At 48.6% G+C, this 23,680-nt stretch overlaps 1 protein-coding gene across 5 annotated transcripts in view; it reads left to right on the forward strand.

The window, feature by feature from the left end:
• RASSF2 (Ras association domain family member 2) overlaps window positions 1–23,680 on the forward strand; it is a 47,516-nt gene that overhangs the window by 4,541 nt on the left and 19,295 nt on the right. The window contains exon 1 of one of the 5 annotated variants that reach the window (XM_066387275.1): window positions 4,454–4,475. The exons of 1 other annotated variant lie outside the window; for it this stretch is intronic. The gene's annotated coding sequence lies outside the window, so the exon portion shown is untranslated. Of the gene's footprint in view, window positions 1–4,453; window positions 4,476–4,838; window positions 5,074–5,921; window positions 6,107–23,680 lie in introns of those variants that run through there. 3 more of the 5 variants (XM_066387271.1, XM_066387276.1, XM_066387273.1) reach the window with 3 other exon arrangements.

Consider the following 23,680-nt stretch of genomic DNA (forward strand, 5'->3'; position numbering starts at 1 on the left):
TCATGTCTTCGCCATGCATGGATTCCGAAGGGACCCCAGAAAGCTAAACCCAGGCACTCTGTCTGGGTAGCCATGGTGATCACTAAGTTGACCTTAATGAGGCTGCCCCTCCCTTTGGCTGGTGCCCGAGAACTGGGCAGAGTAGCCAGTGCGGCAGGCTTCTCTCTTCTGTCCCCAGAACTCCCTCCACCCCTCAGTGTATGCCTCACTCTAGCTGAAGGTCACAAACTGGTTGATGTGGCATTTCCAGCTGTCTGTGTCCCCTGCTTCCTTCCTTCTCCCAGAATCCACTGAGAATAGAAGAGCTGACTTTGGGCACCCACTTCTCTGCATGTCCTGGTTCTTCTCAGCAGAAAGCAGAACTCAGATCTACTGGCAAAAGCTGCCTCCTGAGATGATATAGGGGCCAAAAAAGAGTTTAGGAAATTATTTTCTGTATGCGTGCTTGACACTCCTGCCAAGGTTCTATTGAAGGGGTAAAGGAAGTCAGCTTGCTCCCTCGACCTGTGCTGTCCCAATATGGCCGCCACTAGCCACATGTGGCTATTGAACACTTGAAATGTGACCAGTGTAACCAGATCTATGTAATCTTAATTAAAGCTTAAATAAAAAAATAATACTAATACTCAATTCAATTATTGGGCATCTTTTAGGTAAGTTATTTGGAACAACTGGGCAGATGAATTTACTTTTTCAAGTAGAAATTTTGTGAAACCTAAATACAGATCAAGTTATTTTTTTTTTTTTTTCTTTGTATTTTTCTGAAGTTGGAAACGGAGAGGCAGTCAGACAGACTCCCGCATGCACCGACCGGGATCCACTCAGAATGCCCACCAGGGGGCTATGCTCTGCCCATCTGGGGCGCCGCTCTGTTGCAACCAGAGCCATTCTAGCACCTGAGGCAGAGGCCACAGAGCCATCCTCAGCACCTGGGCCAACTTTGCTCCAATGGAGCCTTGGCTGCGGGAAGGGAAGAGAGAGACAGAGAGGAAGGAGAGGGGGAGGGGTGGAGGAGCAGATGGACGCCTCTCCTGTGTGCCCTGGCCGGGAATCAAACCTGGGACTCCTGCACGCCAGGCCGATGCTCTACCACTGAGCCAACCAGCCAGGGCCCAGATCAAGTATTTTTGATGAAAATTTAACATCCAAATTGAGATGTGTGTAAATCCACACCTGATCTTAGCTTTGGTAGAAAAATAGAATATGACATACCTCATGAACAATTTCTTTATATTGTTTTCACTTTGAAATGGTCATATTCAGGCTCTTTTGCTTTAAATGCTATATATTCAAATTCATTTCAGTTGTTCCTTTATACCACTTTTAATGCGGCTAGAAAGTTTTCAAGTGCACCTGTGGTGTGCATGGCATTTCTATTGGAGGACTGGATCTAGGCAATGCTCATCTGCTGCTTCCCTGAGGCATGTGTCTCCTGGTCCAGTCCCTGAGGGTGTGTTGGGCAGATAAAATATATTATGCTCACTTTGTTAAAGATGGCACTGCTGCCCACGTGGAGGCCGTCACCCAGGTGATATTAATGTGTGTTGGGGGCAGGCTGTGGGCAGGCAGAATCCTTGTAGCCTGGGGCTTGGTTTTGGGATTAAGCCTTTCCCATCCTTTTTGATGTGGGGTGGTACAATCCCATCAAGTCTCTGATAAGTGACTTTGTATTAGAGACTTCCCTATATTGTATATTGGATTAAAGGTTTTGATTTCTACACTATAAAATGGGGGCAGAACAGGAGCTTGCTCTCTTGGTTCCTGAGATTAGTATTAGAGAGCAGAGCAGAGAAAGGCCACGTGGAGGAGGCCAGGAGAAGCAGCCAAGATGGTGAAGTGTTGAGTGAGAAGCCAGTTTGTGCAGTTTGTGCAGAGTTTGTGCAAGGAGAAGGAAGGAGATGGGGAACAGAGGTGAGTAAGTCTGGTGAACTAGAAACCTTTGATTCTAGGAAACTCGGATAAGTCAGTAGCTTTGTGAGCACTGAATGTGAGTGGGTTTTGGAGCCCAGTGTGTGTTTTTACTTGCCCGCCGGGTGCAAGCTAGGATTAAAGAAGATGGCTCATCAGTTTTTGGCTCCGTTGTTTCTTTACCGACTGTCCGAATCCAACGCGAACCTGCATGGGCCAGGCTGCTGTGATGGTGGCCTTGGCTACTGGCTTTACAGAGTGGAAGGCTGAAAGAAGCAGGTTTTAAGGGGGGAGGGGTTTTAATGTATCAGTTTGCAAAATATTATCCTCATTACAGATGTATTGTCCCCATACTGCTTTGAAGGATAAGGGTCTCTCTATTCTTTTCTCTCCTGTGGTTCCTGTATGAGGAGATTGATAAAGAAAAGAAAGATTTTCTGGTATCTTGACTAATCCAGTGGTAGTTAACCTGATCCCTACCGCCCACTAGTGGGCGTTCCAGCTTTCATGATGGGCAGTAGCGGAGCAACCAAAGTATAAATAAAAAGATAGATTTAACTATAGTAAGTTGTTTTATAAAGATTTATTCTGCCAAACAGTGAAAATCTGACATAAAGTACTTGGTAAGTAATTATTATTATATACTTTAACTTGCTGTAACTCTGTGCTTTATAAATTTTATAAAGTTACTTTCCTACTTTATAAATCACCATGACTGTGGAACCGGTGGGCAGTTAGAAAATTTTACTACTAACAGAGATACAAAAGTGGGCGGTAGGTATAAAAAGGTTGACTACCCCTGAACTAATCTATCCATCCATCAATCAATCAATCAATCAATCAATTTATTCACTACAATAGAGGGTACAAGTGGAAAGGAGTAGATTTTTTAAAATTGATTTTAAAGAGACAGAGAAAGGAAGGGAGAAAGAGAGAGAAGTGTTCATTTGTTGTTACACTTAGCTATGCATTCATCTGTCACTTCCTGTATGATCTCCCCAAACTTGGTGTTTCTGGATGATGTTCTAACTGAGCTAATTGACCTAAGTGGATTTTCTTTTTTTCTTTTTTCTTTCTTTTAAATGAGAGGAGGGGAGATAGTGAGGTAGACTGCCACATACGCCTGACTGGGATCCACCAGGCCCAATGCTCCAGTATGGAGCTAGCACCTGAGGCTGTAGCACTCAGAGGGAGCTATCCTCAGATAGCTGAGGCTAGGCTCAAACTAACTGAGCCACTGGCTGCGGGAAGGGGGAGAGAAGGGGAAGAGAAAGGGAAGGAGGAGGTGGAGAAGCAGATGGTTGCTTCTCCTGTGTGCCCTGATTGGGGATCAAATCCCGGACATACATACGAGGGGCCAGCGCTCTATCCATTGAGCCACTGACCAGGGCCAGTGGATTTTGTTTTAAGCAAGGCATTTGGTTAGGGTTCCTGGCAGTGTAGTTTGGACAAGGTAAACCTACCCCAGGACCCTGTTGATTGGGAATAGGGTGGTCACCTGTCCTAAGCTGGGCCAATGAGCTGCTCTCTTGGGAGACTGGAATAGAGAGCCAGGAATCCTAGTTTCACCTGGTTGCTTTCTTCAACAGGGGGGCTCCAAGCCCCAGTGATGCAAGCAATTGCCACCCTTTGTCCAGTGTTGAAAAGGAAGAGTTGGCCCCTAACAGGCTTCTAGAGTTATTGGAAGCCTGGAGACCCTGGATTTGCCTCTTACTGAACTCTCTCTGCAGTTTAGACCCTGAGGCTGTAGGGAAACCCTCATGTCCTCAGAATATATTTCCCTGCGGGTGCTCAGGTTACCTGCAAAGAAGCTTAACTAATTCACAGTAGTGGCTCAGAGTGGGAATTCATGGGAGAGCTTTGTGTTTACAGCTCAAGGGGAAAGAACTGAAGATACTTTTTTTCTATAGAGAAAGCTGGTCAGTGGCCTCCTTGTCCCTGGGTAGCTGACACAGTGTTTAGCACCACCCTACAGCTGCTTTGGGTTCAAAAGACTTTTGTGGCTGGCCTGGGCAGCAGAACACCATTTATAACATTGTTTCTATGGGAGACACATTTCAAGATCCAAACAATGAATTTAGTGAAGAATGTTTGGCTTCCAGGAGGGATGAACTGATCCTGCTGTATCCTGGGGATTTGGCTCCCATTTTCTTTAGGGCCCCTTCCCTTTTGGCGTGGGGACTGACTGCCTCTTCAGAATTGGGGTATGTATGTGGGGGGCAGAATTCTGAAAACAAGGAGGGAACAGATAAGGGGCCCCCGCAGCTGGGGTGGTCGTGGGCTTCCTGTGCACTGAGACCCCCTGGAGGTCCAGGGATGGATAAGAGCCGGTGAGAGGTGGACAAAGACACTTGGCCTCCTTCACATTACTGTCACGTTTGCCAGCCTGCGAAGTCCAAGGGGCCTGGCTTAGCTCCGGCTCAGCTCAAACAGTTTTTGGAATAAGCCTGGGCGTTAGGGGAAAAGAAAGAAGATCCTCCACCCTCTGCCTGGGAAATCCGGGGCGCTCGAGGCAGGTTCCCCGGGGCAGCGTGACTGTTCCCTGCGAGTGGCTGTCACAACGTGGGGTGAGCTGGGGGGGGGGGCTTGACTCCAACCCTCTTGGAGAGAGCAGAGCGAATGTCGCGAGGGGATCCAGTTGATTATCCCCACCCTCTCACTCTTAACCCCTCCGCGCACTCAGCACCCCCTCCCAGCCCGGAAGAGGCGCTGACAGCCTCTGACACCCCTGACTCAAAGGCGGGGAAGGAGAGGACACGCAGCCACAGCATTGTCTGGGAGGGAGGGGAGAGGCTCCACCCCCATGGGGGAGGGGAGAGGGGGAGGGCGGGAGAGGAGGGGAGGAAGAAAGGCGAGGGAAGAGGGGTGTGGGGAGAGATGGAGAGCTCAAGAAAGAGGGGGAGGGAGGACGATCAGACCGGATAGGGGAAGATAAAGGCTTTGGGGCGGGCAAGAGGGCGAGGAGGGGCGGAGGGGGAGCGAAGAGGGCGGGGCGTCCGACCCCCAATCGCGCGGCCGCGGCCAGCTCTGCCCAGCCAGATTTGATCTGGACCCGCCGACCGCTGACCCACGCGCGGGCAGGAGCAGCCCTCCGGCCGCAGCACCCCACTTTACAACTCCACGGTTTCTGCGGCGCGCGCGACATGCAGCCGGCTTGGAACGCAGGCAAGGCTCTGGGCGCGGGGCGCGGGGCGCGGGGCGTGGGGCGTGGGGCAAGGCTCCAGGCGCAGGATGCGGGACGCAGGTGCGGGATACCGGGGGTCCTCTCTCGACCCTACCGAAAGTTTTCCCGCAGAGTCCCCTGCCGGGTCCAGGCCAGCCCCTCAGTCCTCGCCTGCCCCTGATCTCCTCCCTCCTCCCCCAGCCGCGGGCGTTCCGGGGTCTGCATACCGCCCCCCTCCCCAGGGGCTGGGTAGGCGTGGAACCCTAGCCCACCCGCCTTCCGGCGGGAGAAAGTTGTGACTCCAAGCTCGTCTTCTCCCCCCAGCCCTGGGGGTCCTTCCTTTTCTCCACGCTGAGGGCGGCGGCAAGAAGGCGTCCCCAACCTGTGCCGGGGGCCCAGGGACTCCCCGGCGAAGTGAGGGAGGGCGGCAGGTGCAGGGATGGCAGGCCCCGACAGCCCTGGTCAGCGCCAGCACTCCAGTTCGATCCTCTTCTTCCCGGTCCAATGGACAGATCCTCAGAGGCGGGCTCCAGCCCCCACCCCCCCACCCCCGCCCCCCACCCCCGCCCCCGGTTGGGCGCCCTCTGCCTTCACAAGGGCGCAGAGTGCTCTGGGGCCCGCGGTCGTCGGGGCACTTCCCCTTTGTGGTCTTCCCGCCCACCTCCGGAGCTGGCGCCTGAGATCGTAGGGGACCTCGGCTTTTCCTCTGCGCCCGAGAGAGGCAGGTGCGTTGGGCGGACGGGGCCGCTTCTGCATTTTGAGCGGCTGCTTTGCATTCAGCTTCTAAGCCGAGAAAGCCCTGGGGACAGCAGAGAGGGAAGTGGCCTGACGGGGAGACCGAGGGTTCCATCTTTTTATGAGGCGTCCTGTGGGTCCTGGGTTGTTCGCAGCACCTGTACACCTCCGTGACGGGAGGGAATGGACACGAGCTTCTCCACGCTGCCATGTACTTTATTTCCATGTGATCGCAATCTGGGTCCCTAGAACGTGTTTTCGCCGAGGACAGAGGCTGTATCTAGAACGGCCAGGTTTATAGTGAGTACCTTACATGGAATGAATGAATGTTTGAACCATTGAGCCGACAAGTAACAATGTATCCTGGAGCGGGACTCGGGTCCTGCCACAGTTGATCTTGATACAATGGGAGGAAAGAATTAGAAACAATGATTGTTTTAAACAGCTGCCTGTGAGCCAGAGCCAGGGGCCTTCTTTCCAGAGCATCTGGATGAGGAATCTGGGGTTGGAATTATTTTCCTTACCCAACCCACATTTACTTATTGGAAACTTTTTCTGCAGGCGGTCTGAAAAATGAAAGACACTTCTCATGACTAAGATATATTGAATTGTTTGAGGAGAGGTCATTCTTTTTAGCTTGTGTCTAAATGCCGTGTTCTAGGGACTAAGTGTGGAGTTGGCCTAGGAGGTGCGGGTTTGGGATCAGAGACCCTGGAGTGGGGCCATGAGTCTGGGCACCAGCTGCGCTTTCTCCTCCAGACAGGTCAGCTGGTGCCCGGGGAGCTGGGGCAGGCAGAGGGCCGGGGGGGGGGGGGTGTGAGGATAGAAGAGGGCCTCAAACGATGGCTGAGCTCAGAGAGGTGGGGTAGTTTTGGAAAGAGGATAGTTCTTGGCCTGGGAGAAGGAAGCTTGGCAAGCAGCCTGTGGGGCCCCAGGGGGCCTGGGCTGGTACAGTTTGGGATTCCCTGTGCCCAGGAGACTGGAGGTGAGGCCCTCTCCTCCTTCAGAAGACGGGGGAGCAGAGGTGGAGTATTGGGGAGACCAGATCATCTTTGGGGTGCAGCCTAGTCATATCCCATGCTCCTCTGCCCTCATTTTTATGCTGGAGAAATGGGTTAGAATGATGAGGAGCACCTTTGGGGAGCCTGGCGGAGGGGAGGCCAGGGATCTAGGGTCCCCAGTCACGCTCTCCCCCTAGGGAAGGTGGAGGTATGCTTCCTACCCCTGGCTGAGTGGGCCAGGGCATATGCAGTGCCTGCACCTGCTGCCCCTCCAGCTGACAGCATCCCCACCTTCCTGAGGTTGGTCTCCTTCTGCCGTTGGGGCTCCAGAGATCGCCTCTCGCATTTCTGCACGGCTTCTGTTTGGGGATTCAGGTCAGGCCTTCTCTCCAGTTTGTGTTATCTTAGTAGTTGGGTGACCCTGCTACACCTTGTGTTTTTTTTTTATAAATTTTTTTTTTTTAGATTTTATTTATTCATTATAGAGAGGAGAGAGAGAGAGAGAGAAGGGAGGAGGAGCAGGAAGCATCAACTCCCATATGTGCCTTGACCAGGCAAGCCCAGGGTTTCGAACTGGCAACCTTAGTGTTTCCAGGTTGACGCTTTATCCACTGCGCCACCATAGGTCAGGCTGCTACACCTTGTTTTTGATCCCTCAGTCCTCCTCACTGATGCTCTGGGCTACCTGGGACTTTTCATCACCTGCTGGTTTTACTTTGATTTCTTGGTTTATTTCCTGGCACCCCGGAACCAAGCTTTGTGTCTGCCTTCTGCACGTGAACTGCTGAGGCATGGCCGAGGGAGTGGGCTAGAGAGATGCCCAGGACCATACATCCTGGCACTTCTGTAGGAGTGCCAACACCTGGACCGCGGAGCTTGCCAGAAAGGGGTCCTGTCATCAAAGCACAGGAGGACCTTGGCCTGATGATTGCTTCCGGATCTCTCTAGGATACTTTAGCAGGAAGTGTGCTCACGGGAAGGTGGGATATCACATCTGGACCAGGCTGCTAGAGAATCCATTGCAGAGGATGGGATGTGAACCTGGTGATCCAGGAGCAGTTCCGGGGCCTGCCCACGTCTCCTTCTCCTCTCCCCCAGAGTGAAAAACTGGGCAGGTCTCCATCATGCACTTGGAATAGAACAAGACACCCAGTCTTTGCCTTTAAGCCATAGCTGCCGAGAGCTGCTACATCTGGTTTTATAAAACTAGAACAGGGTACCCTCTCATCACCTTTCTCAGTATGGCCCAGTGATTTACCCCAGTGACACAGTCTCTTGCTTGCACATCTCCCTGCTTCTCCAGGAGAATTTAAAATAAATCCTTAAGGTGGGGTAAGTTCCCACAGACTCATTTACTTGGCCTGCTGATGGGTTCCCATGCCGAGGGGAGGCGAGGGAATGGGGCAGGAGGCACAGAGAAAGCAAGGCACAATAAACAGGGACAGTCTTTAGACTGGGCTGGCTGGGTGTTCCGGGGGTCATATTTGGTCATCACTGGGATGGCAGACTGGAGCCTGTAATCACAGATGGATGCAGCTGTTAATGACAGCTTGGGGCTGCAGAACTCCCGCCCAAGGCAACTGTGGCTGAACCAGGGAGGGCAGCGTCTCTCAGGAGAGGGGGGTGGGGAAGGGCATTTGGCTAATTCCTATGAGATGAGTCAAGTAACTTAAAAAGGCCTTTTCTGTTACTTCTATTGATAACAATAGATACCTTGTTCTTTGCCTGGGCATGTCAACCCAAAGTGATTTGACAGAGTAGGTTTACTTTACCAGCATGGCGCTTTACCCACAATTGGTACTCAGTTAAGCATTCATTTGATTAATAGCTGATATCTTCCAGAGTAATGAAAACAGTATTGAATTTGGAGTTTGAATTGTATTCTACCATTATGGTAGCTGCGTGGTGTTGAGTGATGTCAGCATCCTTTCCATGTTCTTTCTGGCCCCAACCACTGACTAGTGGGAAAAGATGCTCTCTCGGCTTTGTTGGGGGGACTTCGGGGTATGCTCTGTGCTGTCTCAGAGGTCACTGGCTGTCTTCCCTTCCCCGGTCACTTTCCCACTGCCTTACACTGGCTCTTGAACCCTTATTTTAGAGACAACTTCTGGGAGACACCACCCTAAGAGAGGCTGTAGTCCATGATTAAAAAGTCATTTGCAGTCTCTTGAGTTTCATTTTCCCCAACTGTAAGATGGAAATGATAACTATGTCACAGGGATACTGAGATACGTGCTCAGCCGGGGACTGACAGGCAGCAAGCATGCAGGCAAACACTTGCTGGCTCGTTGACTGATCTAGAAGGGGCTGTGATGGACGCATGCAGGCAAACACTTGCTGGCTCGTTGACTGATCCAGAAGGGGCTGTGATGGACGCATGCAGGCAAACACTTGCTGGCTCGTTGACTGATCCAGAAGGGGCTGTGATGGACGCATGCAGGCAAACACTTGCTGGCTCGTTGACTGATCTAGAAGGGGCTGTGATGGACGCATGCAGGCAAACATTTGCTGGCTCGTTGACTGATCTAGAAGGGGCTGTGATGAATTTGGGAAGGAAAATTACGATGGGCCATGGAAAATGATAATGCTGACCTTAAGTTATGTGAGGAACCTGAGGTCACTTGCTCATGGTTTTCACATCTGGACTGTGACCTGTTGATAAATGGTTTAACAAGTGGCTCTTCAGGGAGGAAAAAAAGCCCAGTTTTGGGGTGTTTGCTGGTTTCTGCAGTGTAAATATATTCACCATGGAGGATTTCAAGCTACTAACATGGCATCACTCAGCACCGAGTTGGGACGAGATGTGCTCTGTCAGCCCCTGAGAGCCAATAGGAGACATCTGGTCGTGTCTGTGTGACATGTGACCTCAGATCTTGATTTTTAGTTTTGTACACTGGGTGAGGAGGATAAGGATTGTACGAGGCACCAAAATCTGGGTCGTGTTCACCTCAGCCCTACACTGGCTGACTCACTGTGTGTGAGGGACCCTTCTGGGTTCATTTAAAGATTACTGAAATGTTTATGCCATCTATGAGTTTTTCTGGGCCTCTGTTTTCCTATCTCCAGGGCAAGGGGTTAGATGATCCCACAAGTCCCTTCAAGCCCTTGGTCTCTTAAGGAAGAGTTCGTTGCATTCTCCCTCTGTCCACACAAGAACAAAACCTTTAAAGAAAGAAAACCTTTTATGTGTCCACACCTATGTGGCCTATCGGGGGGCACCCCGTGCTGGACCATCCTAGAGGTTTCCCGCTGGCACAGGGAATTCAGCTGGCATTAACGTAAAATTCCACCTTCCTTGTGTACCAGATTCACTTCATGACACACGCATGGTGTGTCCCCAGAGGAAGCCTAGGGGGTGTGGAGGGAGGGGATGATTTCTCATGGAAAGGACAGTCCCTACTTTCCCGAACCACTGTGCAATGTCATAGACATCCAAGTAGAATCCAAGAAAAGTCCATGTGGAAAAATAGACTTTAATATGACAGAATTTGACATCCCTGTTGCAGTGTTTTTGTTGACAATCTTCCCAAGGGAATCCTTAACTCAGCAATTCTACCTGTAGGAATTGTTATCCTAAGTGATACAATTGGATGAGTGCAGAGAAATATGTGCACAGGGATGTCCTTTGCAGCATTATTTATAATAACCACTTTACCAAAAATAATGGATACTAAGTGTTCAGTAGTAGTAAACTTGTTAATTATGGTATATCTATATACTTCAGAATACCACATGGTTACCAAAAATAGAGGACAAAGATGTATGTCTATTAACAGGGAAAATATATATTTCTAAAGAGCAGGTTACCAAAGCTTATGCTATTATTATAAAATATATTGTATCATCCATTTATATTTGTTTCTGGAAGTATATATGGCAAAATGTTACTAGTGATTATCTCTGAGTGGTGGACTTAAGAGATTTTGATTTTAAACTTCTATATAAAATATTTTTAAAAATATTTTTATTTTTAATTATGGTAAAATATGCATAAAATAAGATGAGCTCTTAATCATTTTAAAGTGACAGTTCAGTGGCTGCCTTAGTCCTTTGGGGGTGCTGTAACAAAATACCACAGATTGAGTGACTTATAAACAACATAAATTTATTTCTCACAGTTGTGGAGTCTGGAAGTCCAAGATGAAGGAGGTCTGCAGGGTCAGGTGAAGTCCCTCTTCCAGACTGCAGGGTTCTCGTTATATCCTTACATGGTGGAAGGGGTAAGGGGGCTCTATAGGTTTTATGCACAGGCAGCATCCGCCTGCCTGCAGTGTGGGGAGGACTTCACCTGGGGGGTCTATGAGGCCCCAAGAACTCTGGGGAGATGGGTGGTAGCATCAGATAATGGGAGCTCTCTTCCTAAAGTGCCCATATAGGGTCTCACAGTTGATCGTATAGGCATTTGAGGCAAGGATTGCTCTCTTCTGCATGCACTGACAGGGAAATCGGACTCATGGTGCAATGGGGTGGGGGTGGGGGTGGGGGGAGGCGGGGGAGGTGAGTCTGAAGTGAGAGGAGGTTGGGAAGGAAGCTTCTGGACCCAGAACCGGGAAACCAGGTTGTGTGGCTCTATTCAGGCGACATGGGAACGGGTCAAGTGACTTTGCTCTGGGACGCCTAGTTCTGTGGAAATGCTTTAAGTTCCTCATTAAGTGAGCTCCCTGAAGGGCCTACCCAGCCCTCTACTGAGTTAATGAGAGAATGTAGGCCTGGGAGGGACACACATACCCACTGGGGTTTCCAAAACTTTCCTTATGTGGCTTTGCCTATTTTCTGTCTGCCCAGGGGGAGGCTGCTCTTTTCCTCCCAGAAAGTTGGGGAAATGTCAGAAGTTGACAGAGACGGCCTCTGAAGGCCATTTTGAGGAGAAGTTCTGTTTTTCGTGGTGCTGGTTTTCTGTTAGGGTTAGTCAGCTGGGTGCAGGGCCAGCAGGAGATGGTGTGAATGTGGTTTTGTGGAAAACTTCCCCTCAGCTTCCTGGGAACCCCCGGACGTGTCCTCTGTCCTGGCAATAGGGAGGGTTAGGAGATCTGCTATGTGAGGGTGAATTTCCCTGTGCAGTCGTAGGGTGTTAACAGAGGTAAAGGTGGGTGGATGTAAGCTGCCCCCCAGTGGCTGCCCCAGCTGGGGGGCTCAGTCCATGAGGACCCTTCCTTCACTCTCTCATCGGTACTGCTTCTCTAGGGCAAGGAACCTCCACTCTGCGGGTGGAAGAGACCGGGGATCCTGGCTCTTAGGTTTCCAATCCTGGCCCCGGTAGCAAGGTGGGGAAACCCCCAGGTCTCTGCACACAAGTCCGAGTGTCAGCCTGTAGCACCAAAAAAGGAAGAACTGCTGGGGTTCCCTGAGGAAGGGGATGTGAGGTCAGAGATGAGTCTTAGAGCAACCGCTCAGTAAACAGGAAGTGCGGCCAGAGAGAAACCTGTGCTTGTAGGAACTGGGGAGGTGGAGGGGGGCCCTCCTCACCTGCCCGGCTAAGTCAGCACGTCCCCGCAACCCTAACCCACAGACAGCCCGTTGGGGTTCGGAGCACATGGGGTGACACAGGCCTTGGGCCCTCCCATCAGATGGGGCTCCAGTTAAATCCTGTAATTATTGGGCTGGAGGAAAGCTTAATTTGCCCTTCCCCAGTTAGGACATGAAAGTACCCTGTAAAATAGCCCTCAGCTGTGAGAAATGCTGGCGTAGGAATGCTTAGTCGTGTTTGCCGTATTAGAGCCTACTTTCCATTCATTCTCTCCTCTCAGTCACGCAGAACGTCACGCTTTGTTGGCTCTCAGTCCATGAGGGGTTTGTGGTGACAGGGTTTCTCTGGTTGAAGGTGACATAGGTGCTGCTTTCCTAAAGTCAGGTGTTGACTGCGCCCTTCCCTGGGAGTCTGTAGATATTGGAGGGTTAGCTTTCTAGGTCGTTAGGCATCTCTGAGCCACAGTCTAAATTGTATACACACACACACACTCTCTCTCTCTTTCTCTCTGTCTCTCTCTCTCGCACAGCATTTTCTGTCTAGAGATTTTATTTTCTTTATGCCTTTTTTTTTTTTGTCTCAATCCAACACCCCGATTCTCTGATATGAGGCCAAGGGCCTTTGGGTTTTCTTCTAAGCATCCGTCCAGAAGGTCGGAAGCTTGTGGATGCTGTTGGGACTTCCCTATAAACAAGTAGTTGCTCATCTGGGCCTGGGGGGCAATTGCTTGGACTGGTCTCAGGGGTGACTTTCCAGGTCGCTCTCCTGGCTACCTGTCCTGTCCCGCTGTGGGAAGAGGAGGCAGGGCTTACCCAGCAGGGATCCCGGGACCATTGGTTCAGGTCTTCCCCAGTCCCCCCTGGGAATTCAGACCTGTGTGCTGAAGGGCTGCAGGGATGGCGGGCCTGAGCAGGAACCGGCCCAGGAAAGAGCAGCGGCTTTGCAGACCAAACTCTAGGGGGGATCCCAGCTTGGCCACCTGTGGGCCGGGGTGGGGGGCGCGTCTTTGGAAGGGAATAAGGTTTCCTCTCAGCAAGACCTGGTATCTGTCGTCAGTCAGGCCGCCAGACTTTTTCTGGGACAGGGGAACAGGCAGTTTGTGGGTTCCCTGAGTGTGAGGGGTAGCTCATTCTTTAGACAGAAGGTGAGATGTGTCTGAGGTCTGTGGCTCTGTGACATTGTAAGTGCCCTGGCCTGAATAGGGTCTCCATCCCCAGCCCTTGGAAGATCTGCTCTTCCTACAGCTTGTCCATTAGACCAGTCACTCACTCGCCTCCCTGACCCAGGACTCCCGGGCCTGCTGTGGCTACACCTGCCTGCCCCGCATGGAGCCCTCATGTCCAGCGCTTGGCTGGGGCACCATGGAAGGAGTTCATGACGTGGGTTCATGTCAGCTCTGTGATCTGGGCTAAGTCGCCTACCCTCTGGGACCTTCTGTTTCTTCATCTCTAAGATGATGCTTCTAGAGCAGTGGTCCCTAATCTTTTTTGGGCCACGGACTGGTTTACTGTCAGAAAATATTTTCATGGACCGGCCTTTAGGGTGAGACGGATAAATGTATCACGTGATCGAGACAAGCGTCAAGAGTGAGTCTTAGATGGATGTAACAGAGGGAATCTGGGCATTTAAAAAAAATAAAACATAGTTCAGACTTAAATATAAATAAAAAAGAAATAATGTAAGTTATTTATTCTTTCTCTGTGGACCGGTACCAAATGGCCCATGGACCGGTACTGGTCCACGACCTGGGGGTTGGGGACCACTGTTCTAGAGTGTCGTTACCAGCAGCCCCAGCGTCACTCGGGAGCTTGTTAGAAATGTTCGTCCTCAGATCTCAGTCCAGAAGTACAGAAACAGAACCAGGGGAAGGGGCACCAGAATCTGTATTTTAAAGAGTCCCCATGGGATTCTGATCTCTGCTGTGAGAACCACTCCTCCAGAAGACGCTGAGTCAGGGGCTTTTTAGCTGAAACTTTTCCCCTTCACTTCAAGAGAAACTGATGTAAATAAGGATCCGCTTTGGAACTGGACAGTTCTGGATTTGAACCCCAGCTCTGCCCCTTTCTGGCTGCGTGTTTTGGCCAAGTTACTTAGATTCCTTGTGCCTTAATTATTTCATCTGCAAAATGGGGATGTTGGGGTGTCTTTCTTCCACAGTGGTGTCTTATTCACAATTGTTGTCTTATGATGAGCACAATAACACTGTGATTGTTTTGCTTCTGATTTTTGGGGGGGAAACAGGTGTCCAGGGCCTCCTGCTGTTAGTCTTCTGCTAGTTCTCTTGAGCAAAACTCTTTTCTACCTGCCTCCAGGTGAAGTGCCATCTCTTTTCAGGCAGGGTGAGCTAACTTTTCCCTTCCCTCTTCTATGATGCTTAACATTCTTTGGGATAGGGAGGGGCATAGCCTTTCATTCACAGTCACAGTAAAGCTGAGACTGTGCAGTACGTATACCCAGCACATCTGACTTGAACCTTCCCTCTGGTGGTGTTTGATTCTCAGACCCTTTCCTGAGCAGAGTGATTGAGAGAGCCGTGTGGGTGGGTCACGGGGGGCCTGACACCTGGCATGGGAAAGGGGATGGAAGTCCATTTCAGGAAGGGGGGGATCCGGAATCAGTGGGGGGTGAGCAGGTCCCAGAGTGGACCTGGCCTGGCCAGTCAGTGGGCCTTTTATTGAGTAAAGCATGCGGACGTGAGGCAGCATGTGTCCCTTCCAAGGCAGCTCTAAATTTGCCCGTGTCCAGGACAGGCTCGAGTTCGGGAATCAGGAGGTGGAATCTTTTGTAATCTCTAGATCTTGGCAGGGCCCTGGGCTACGGCTCAAGTCTCATTCCTCTTGTGGCGCAATAGGGCTGGGGTTTCCTGTTTGCCATCTACACTTCTTCCTGCCCTCATACCAGGGCTCAGCACTGTCTCCTCGGTCAGAGCTGCTTGGTGGCAAAGCAGAGTCCTTCAGGAGACCTGTGGGGCAGTCTTTAACACTGTAGTATGAAGCACTATGTCAGATAATTTTCTTCTCCAACCCCAGAGATCCACATTGTCTCTAGAAGGGTTCAGAGAAGAGATGGGGACAGGCCCTAAAAGGGGAAGTTTCGGGCCTGCAGTGAGCATTTCCGCATTTCCTTTGCATCTGGGGCCTGGGGCTGGCTTCCTGGCCTCCTGGCTTCTGTGGTGTGGGGCCTTGCTTTGTGTGACAGGCCCCTTGGATTGGCTTTCTGGGATGTTCTACATTGACCCCTGACCCCTTTGCAATGTTAGTTATGGGGAAGGAGGCGCTAAAGGCCAAACTCAGTTTGCATTTAGGAAATTCTGTTTTTTCCATTCTTGAAGAGCTGCTTTGAGAGGCATTTGTTCGTGTCCTCAGTCTCTGTTCCCATCAGATTTCATGCTGGTTCTCAGCCCTGGTCGTACATTGGCCTGCCTAGGGGAGGCTTTTCAAATGCTCATGCCTGGGCCCTGCCCAGAGGGCCTGATGTAATTTGTCGAAGTTACTGCCCTGGACAGACGTCAGGAATTTAAAATTAACCTACCTCACCACCCCGCCGCCTCCTCCCCCCTAACCCTCATGGAGCGAGCGTCCAGAATTAGAGCCTCTGAGATGTGGCGTGACTGTCTCAAGGTCAGCTAGCTGCTTGCTTTTAGCTGAGGCCCCACCAAGTGCACAGCCCTCTCCTGGTCAGGGGTGGCTCTGCAGGGTGTCCTTGAATGTTTTCTGCAGAAAGCCTTTCTTTCTGTAGCCTTTTTTTTTTTTTTTTGTATTTTTCTGAAGCTGGAAACGGGGAGGCAGTCAGACAGACTCCCACATACGCCTGACCAGGATCCACCCGGCACGCCCACCAGGGCGCGATGCTCTGCCCATCTGGGGCGTCGCTCTGTCGTGACCAGAGCCACTCTAGCGCCTGGGGCAGAGGCCAAGGAGCCATCCCCAGCGCCCGGGCCATCTTTTGCTCCAATGGAGCCTTGGCTGGGGGAGGGGAAGAGAGAGACAGAGAGGAAGGAGAGGGGGAGGGGTGGAGAAGCAAATGGGCGACTCTCCTGTGTGCCCTGGCCGGGAATCGAACCCGGGACTCCTGCACGCCAGGCCGATGCTCTACCACTGAGCCAACCGGCCAGGGCCTCTGTAGCCTCTTTTTTAGTGTCTTTTTCTTAGACACTAAATTAACTGTTGACCCCCCCCCCCCGCCCCTGCCTCCATCCTGCGTGGGAGCGGAGGTGGGAGTGGGTAGGGCCTGGCTCCTGCTATACAACCGGGAACACAGTTTAGGAAATCAAAACCAAATACACCACCAACAGGGGTTGGGGCTTCATCTCACCCTGGACTTTCCTGCTGGAGTCTGCCCACCTTTCTGCTCGGCGTTTGCCCTTCTCTCTGAGGACTTTCCAGTTGATCAGTAAGCTGAGAGACACCATCTCTAGGCTAGAACTGGATGGCGATTAGCCCACGTCTCTGACACCTGATCAACCGCCCTGGGTTCTCCAGGCTGCCCGACAGGAAGGGAGTGAGGGCCCTGGAACTTGCAGGAACCAAGAGCTAGGAACAGAGGAGATGCTACTGTCTTTGGAGTGAGCTTTGGGTGGCTCTTCCCACCAGCTGGAGCTTCTTGAGGATTTGGTGTTTGCCCTCCTCACAGGAAGCTGAGCTGGTAAATTTCATTATTTGGGAGGCCTGAAGTGGGAGGCTGGAAACACCCGTGAGTGGGAGGGTCCGTGAAAAGGAAGAGGAAGCTATCTTTCCTACAATAACTTCAGGGTTTTGACCTTGGGCCAAGTCTGTCCCCATTCCTACAGCTCAGCCCCTCCGTGCACCTGGTGACCCTGCTGGGCAGCTGTCTCCTCCCAGCCTGAGGATGGGTGGGAGAAGGTAGCCCAGCAAAGTAGCAGGTGTAGTGGACGATGCTGGTACCCACCAGGATCCCTTTAACCTATTGCGTGTAATGGGTGTTGACTGCCGAGGGCATCTTAGCTGTTCCCTAGTCCTGATAATTGCTCTTTCAGGGAAATTTGTTGGAGCTCAGCCCTTCCTCTGGGGGGTGGCCTGTCGTCAGCGACTCACTGGCACAGGGTAGAAGCCTGGCCTGCTTGTCCCAAGGTGGGATAAACCTATTGCGTTATTCATACCCTGCAGCTCCCATGGGATCAGGTTGTGGCTGGACTCCAGCGGAGCCCACGTCACTTCCGGTCCTGTTTCCCTCACTCCCTTCATGGGGTTCTCCTGAAAACACTTCCTCAGTGAGTCACGTGCACAAGAATCCTCATTTCTGGCTGTGCTTCTAGGAATCCCCTGACCTAAGACCCCAGGTTAGCTTTTCTTTGAGCTGGCTATTGAACCCGCTCTCTCCCTCCAGGCCATAAAGGTAAAGAGAATATTTGCAGGAGAGAGGCTCCGTCTGGAGCTGGGAGTTCAGAGAGAGGAAGCTGCAGGTCCAGGAGGGAAAAGAAAAACCAGACAGATGGTTTCTGTACAGTGATTAGTGCTGGGACGAAGGACAGGCTGAGCGTGAGCTCGTTGCAGTAGGGAGAGCCACGTTTTGGATCAGGGTCTAGAGACCCCTTGAGTTTGCTTGGCTCCGAGGTGGAGCATGGGCACACTTACAGAGTGTGAAATGCAGGCCCAGAAAGTTCTCTCTGGCTGGGATGTCATCACACTCAGTGGCTTAGGCATCTTCCCTTTGTCAAGACATTCTCTTGGATCTTAGGGAGGGTTGTACCTCCAAGTTGTCTTTGAAGCAGGCAGGGAGCATGGATGGGTTGCACACGGGACATAGTAGGTTCCACTGACAGGCTGGATGGCATGGTCCAGGCATTTAATAAAGCTGAGGAGAACCTGACGCATTCTGCCAGGGCATGAAGTCAATGCCAGAGACTGGTTGATGGCCCCACCGTGTCTCCAACATGACTAGGGCCTGGGAGGCTCACGTCCTGACTTGGCCCTTGTAAACGATCCTTACGAGGCATTTTGGAGTCCAGGTAGGGGCTGTAAATTCTTAATAACAATAGAGAAGACAGAAGCTTTGCCATCAACCAGCAGAGCGAACCCCTCTCGCCAGGGCTGCAGATGTTGGCAGCACCCTCACGGGAAGTGTCCTCCGCATTCCAGCCCCATCACCCGCCTTCCTCTGACTCTTCCTTATGTTGGAAACAATACCGTTTAAGGAGTATGGGACTGAACTCTAAACTTCCGCCCTTTGTCAGCTCTGCTGCTGTGATTGCCTGTATGTTTAGCTGGCTTTTCTTTTTCTGTTTTTCACCCCCAGCTGGCTGGAGGTAGCAGTGCTTTGCTTTGCGGTGATGGCGGGAAAGTTTGCGAACAGAGCTGCGGGTGTTGTCCTTAAGGCTGAAAAAGAGGGGTTTTGTTGGGTTCTAGAATCAGTTACCTGTAATTTCAGTTCAACCACATGGCAGGTGATGTAAGTCCTTTCCTAACACCTTTAACCCAAGAAATTGTAAAAGTAGGAAAAAATGGTGGAGAGAGAAGTCAGGCTGGAGACAAAGATTGGCCCATAGGTCGGATTTTCAGTGATGGCCTTGGTAAGATCATTCAACAGATTGAGAGTGACCAAAAGTCTTGGGGAATTCCCACATTTGAGCCATCTGATTACTTACTTAATTTCTATCTGTAACTGAGAAAAGAGTCTGTCCACTGGGTGCTGCAGATAGCCAATTGGCTGAGCCTGGGGTTCAGTGAAAGAAGGCAGTGTTTAACTACACAGTGGAGAATGGGAAAATCCAAGCTTCTTGATGCTCTACACACAGGGGGTTTTACAGAACAAAAGTCATGAGTAATCGTGAGTAAGGTGTTCAGGGTCCTGGGCGGTGTTGATTGGTCAGCTCTTATTCAAGCTCCAGCAATGATTTATTCTGCTCCTGGGGGTGTCTTGTCTGGTTTGTGACTATTGCCAGGTGGTCTCTAACAGAAGGAAAGGTAAGGTATCTTGGGATTGTGAGTCAGTGACATTATCCAAAGAACAGAAAGAAAAGACCAAAGCTGTTCATTTCATGCTTCACCGTGGACATTCTTCTGTTATCTTAAGCAGAGTAGACCTTCTGCAACTTGCTTTACAGGTCTGTATGCCCCAGGACATGACCACATTCCAGGGCAGCCATGACTTACTTAAGAAGGGCTAATTGAATAATTTTAATGAAAACCTAAATTCTAATTTATCTGGTAGGTTATAACTTGCTGTTGGTTTCATATCAATTGGTAAGCAAAAATATAGTGATGAGAAAGTTTTCATAGGTTAACTACTTGTATTTATTTTTCTTTGAATTATCTATTCATGTCCTTTGACCAATTTTTACTGAGTAAAGAATCTTTTTCTTACTGATTTATGAAAGCCCTCTACATCTTAAGGACATTAGCCTTTTGTCATATGTATTATAAATATTTTACCCCAATTTGTCATTTGTGTTTTGACTTTGGGTAGGATAATTTTATTTTCTAAACAGAAATTAAAAAATTTTTACAGATTGATATAAATTATTATTATTATTATTTTATTTTTTTATTTTTATTTTTTTCTGAAGCTGGACACGGGGAGAGACAGCCAGACAGACTCCCGCATGCACCCTACCGGGATCCACCCGGCACGCCCACCAGGGGCGACGCTCTGCCCACCAGGGGGCGTCGCTCCGCCGCGACCAGAGCCACTCCAGCGCCTGGGGCAGAGGCCAAGGAGCCATCCCCAGCGCCCGGGCCATCCTTGCTCCAATGGAGCCTTGGCTGCGGGAGGGGAAGAGAGAGACAGAGAGGAAGGAGGGGGGGGGGGTGGAGATGCAAATGGGCGCCTCTCCTATGTGCCCTGGCCGGGAATCGAACCCGGGTCCCCCGCACGCCAGGCCGACGCTCCACCGCTGAGCCAACCGGCCAGGGCCATAAATTATTTTTTTATTATGCCTTCTGGGTTTGGGTTTTTTCCCCACATCCCGACATTCTCTTCCCCTTTGATGTAACCACTGGCTTGTTCTCTAGATCTGTGTGTCTGTTTCTGTTTTGATTTATTAATTCCTTTTAAAAATTTCCTTAGATTCCATTTATAAGTGACATCATACGGTGTTTGTCTTTCCCTGTCTGACTTGTTACACTTAGCATAATGCCCTCTAGGTCCATCCATGTTGTTGCAAATGGCAAGATCCATTCTGTTTTATTAATGAGTAATATTCCATTGTACATATAACATATCTTCTTCATCCATCTCATCTATTGGCAGACATCTAGATTACTTCTATATCTTGCAATGAACATAGAAGTGTGTATATCTTTTCAAATTAGTTTTTTTGGTGGTGGTGGTGGGGGGGGAATAACTACCCAGAAGTGGAATTGCTGGGTCATATGGCAGCTCTATTTTTAATTTTTTGATGAACCTCCATACTGTTTTCTATAGTAGTTGTACCGGTTTACAGTCCAACCAACTGTGCATAAGGATTCCCTTTCCTCTACATCCTCGCCTACACTTACTTGTTGCTTGCTGATTTTTTTGATGGTAGCTATTCTGACAGGTGTGAGGGTATATCTCAGTGTGGTTTTAATTTGCATTTTCCTGATGATGAATGATGAACATCTTTTCATATGTCTATTGGCCATGTGTAATACTCTCTGGAGAAATGTCTAGTTGGATCCTTTGCTCATTTCTAAATTGGGTTATTTGGGGATTTTTTTGCAACCGAGTTATATGAGTCCCTTATATGTTTTAGATATTAATTGCTTACCAGATACATGGTTTGCAGATATTTTTTTCCTATTCTATAGGCTGCTTTTTTATTTTGCTGATTGTTTCTTTTGCTGTGCAGAAGCTTTTTAGTTTGATGTAGTCTCATTTATTTCTGCTTTAGTTGCTTATGCTTTTGGTATCATATCTAAAAATTGTTGCCAAAACCGATTTCGAAGCTTTTCTATGTTTTCTTCTAAAATGTTTACAATTTCAGGTTTTACATTTAAATCTGATCTATTTCAAGTTAATTCTTTTAAGTGGTATAAGATAAGGGTTCAATTTCATTCTTTTGCATGTGAGTATCCAGTTTTCTCACTATTTATTGAGGAGACGATTGTTTCCCCATTGAGTATTCTTGACGGCTTTGTCAAATATTAGTTGAGATGCATGGGTTTATTTCTGAGCTCTTCATTCTGTTCCATTGATCTATGTGCCATTATCATATTGTTTTGGTTAATAGAACTTTATAGTATAATTTGACATCAGGAAGTTTGATGCCTCCAGCTTTGTTCTTCTTTGTCAAGATTGCTTTGCCCGTTTGAAGTCTTTTGTCATTACCTACAGATTTTAGGAATTTATCTGTTTTTTCCAGTTTATCCAATTTGTTGGTATACAACTATTCATGGTATTCTCTTATGAACCTTTGTATTTCTGTGGTAATTGTAATATCCCTTCTTATATTTATGGTTTTATTTATTTGAGTCTTCTCTTTCCTTAGTCTAGTTAAAAGTTTGCCAATTATGTTTATCTTTTCAGAAAAACAGCTCTTAGTTTCATTGACCTTTCTATTGTTATTCTGGTCTCTATTTCATTTATTTATGCTGTGCTTTTTGTTATTTCTTTTTGCTAATTTTGGGCTTAGTTTGCTCTTCTTTTTCTAGTTCTTTGATGTGTAAAATTAGGTTGTTTCTTTAGGATGTTTGTTTTTTATTAATGTAGGTATTTATTACTATAAACTTCCCTCTTCAAACTGCTTTATATGTATCTCATAACTTTTAGTATATTGTGTTTCAATGTTTTTTGTTGTTTTATGATTTTTTTATTTCCTTTTTTTGTGAGAGAGAGAGAGAGAGACAGAGAGAGGGACAGATAGGGACAGACAGACAGGAAGGGAGAGAGATGAGAAGCATCAATTCTTCGTTGTGGAACCTTAGTTGTCCATTGATTGCTTTCTCATATGTGCCTTAACTGAGGGGCTCCAGCTGAGCCAGTGACCCCTTGCTCAAGCCACGACCTTGGCCTTAAAGCCAGCAACCTCTGGGCTCAAGCCAATGACCATGGGGTCATGTCTATGATACCATGCTCAAGCCAGTGACCCTGCACTCAAGCTGGAGACCTTGAGGTTTGAAACCTGGGTTCTCTGCGTTCAAGGTGGACACTATCTCCACTGTGCCACTGCCTGGTCAGGCTTTTTTATTTTCTTTTTGATTTCTTCTTTGACCCATTGGTTGTTCAGGAGTGTGTTGTATAATTTCCACATATTTTTGAATTTTTCAGTTTTTCTCCTGCTATTGATTTCTAGTTTCATACCACTGTGGTCAGAAAAGATACTTGATAGGACTTCAGTCTTCTTAAATTGCTAAGTCTTGTTTGGTGTAATTTACTTTAAAGTGCATCAAGAGGCCTGACCTATGGTGGCACAGTGGATAAAGCATCAACCTGGAAATGCTGAGATTGCCGGTTCAAAACCCTGGGCTTGCCTGGTCAAGGCACATATGGGAGTTGATACTACCTGCTCCTACCGCCTTCTCTCTCTCTCTCTCCCCTCTCTATAATGAATAAATAAAATCTTTAAAAAACATAAAGTGCATCAAGAATGAGATGGGTTGTTGATGGATAAAGACATGCATAGAGGGACAGAGTATGATAAAATAAAGGTAGTAAATGTTGAGGGTAGAATAGCCATAGATACATGGCTACTCACTGTCGTATTTCTTTAACTTTATATTTGAAAATTCTCATGATAAAATGTTTGATAAGTTTTGGTAATGCCATGATCCAGAGACAGCCAGCTGTTCATTCATTTATATACATATATACATATGCCAGGGAATCTCAACTGGGCAGTTTAGCCCCCAGAGGACACTTGGCAATGTCTGGAGACAGGTTTAATTGTCATGACTTGAATGGTACAGATGCTGGCCTCTAGTGGGTGGAGCTTAGGGATGCTGCTAAGCACCCTCCATGCACAGGACAACAAAGCATGATCTAGTCCCAGTGTCAGTAGTGCTGAGGTTGAGAAATCTTGAATATACACACACATATATATCCTCAAATAATGTCATTTCATTTGATGACATTTCTTTATAATGTTGATGAAATGCTTTAGGTACTTCACTCTTATTTATATCAGTTAGCTTATAGTAAAATTGTTTCATTATATTTATACATCACTTTGCTTAAAGCCATAGAACCTACTGATAATGTTGAGGCCTGACTATGAGTATGTATGTATGTTTATAATTAAATATCTGAATATATGTTTATTCAAATAAATGTATATATGTGCATATTTAATGCTTACATATATTTTAAACACAATAGGACTCATAGTTTTGTAGCCTGTGTTTTCATAATGTATTGTCATTTCCTCAGAAATTAAATTGCCTTCGCAGTACCATATTTTATTGGTAATAATAGATGTCTATGTGTGGTTTATTGTGCCCAGCCTTATTTGGGCAGTTTTAGGTGGCTTAC

The sequence above is a fragment of the Saccopteryx leptura genome, chromosome 5, assembly GCF_036850995.1.
Source record: "Saccopteryx leptura isolate mSacLep1 chromosome 5, mSacLep1_pri_phased_curated, whole genome shotgun sequence".
Classification (NCBI taxonomy): Eukaryota; Metazoa; Chordata; class Mammalia; order Chiroptera; family Emballonuridae; genus Saccopteryx; species Saccopteryx leptura.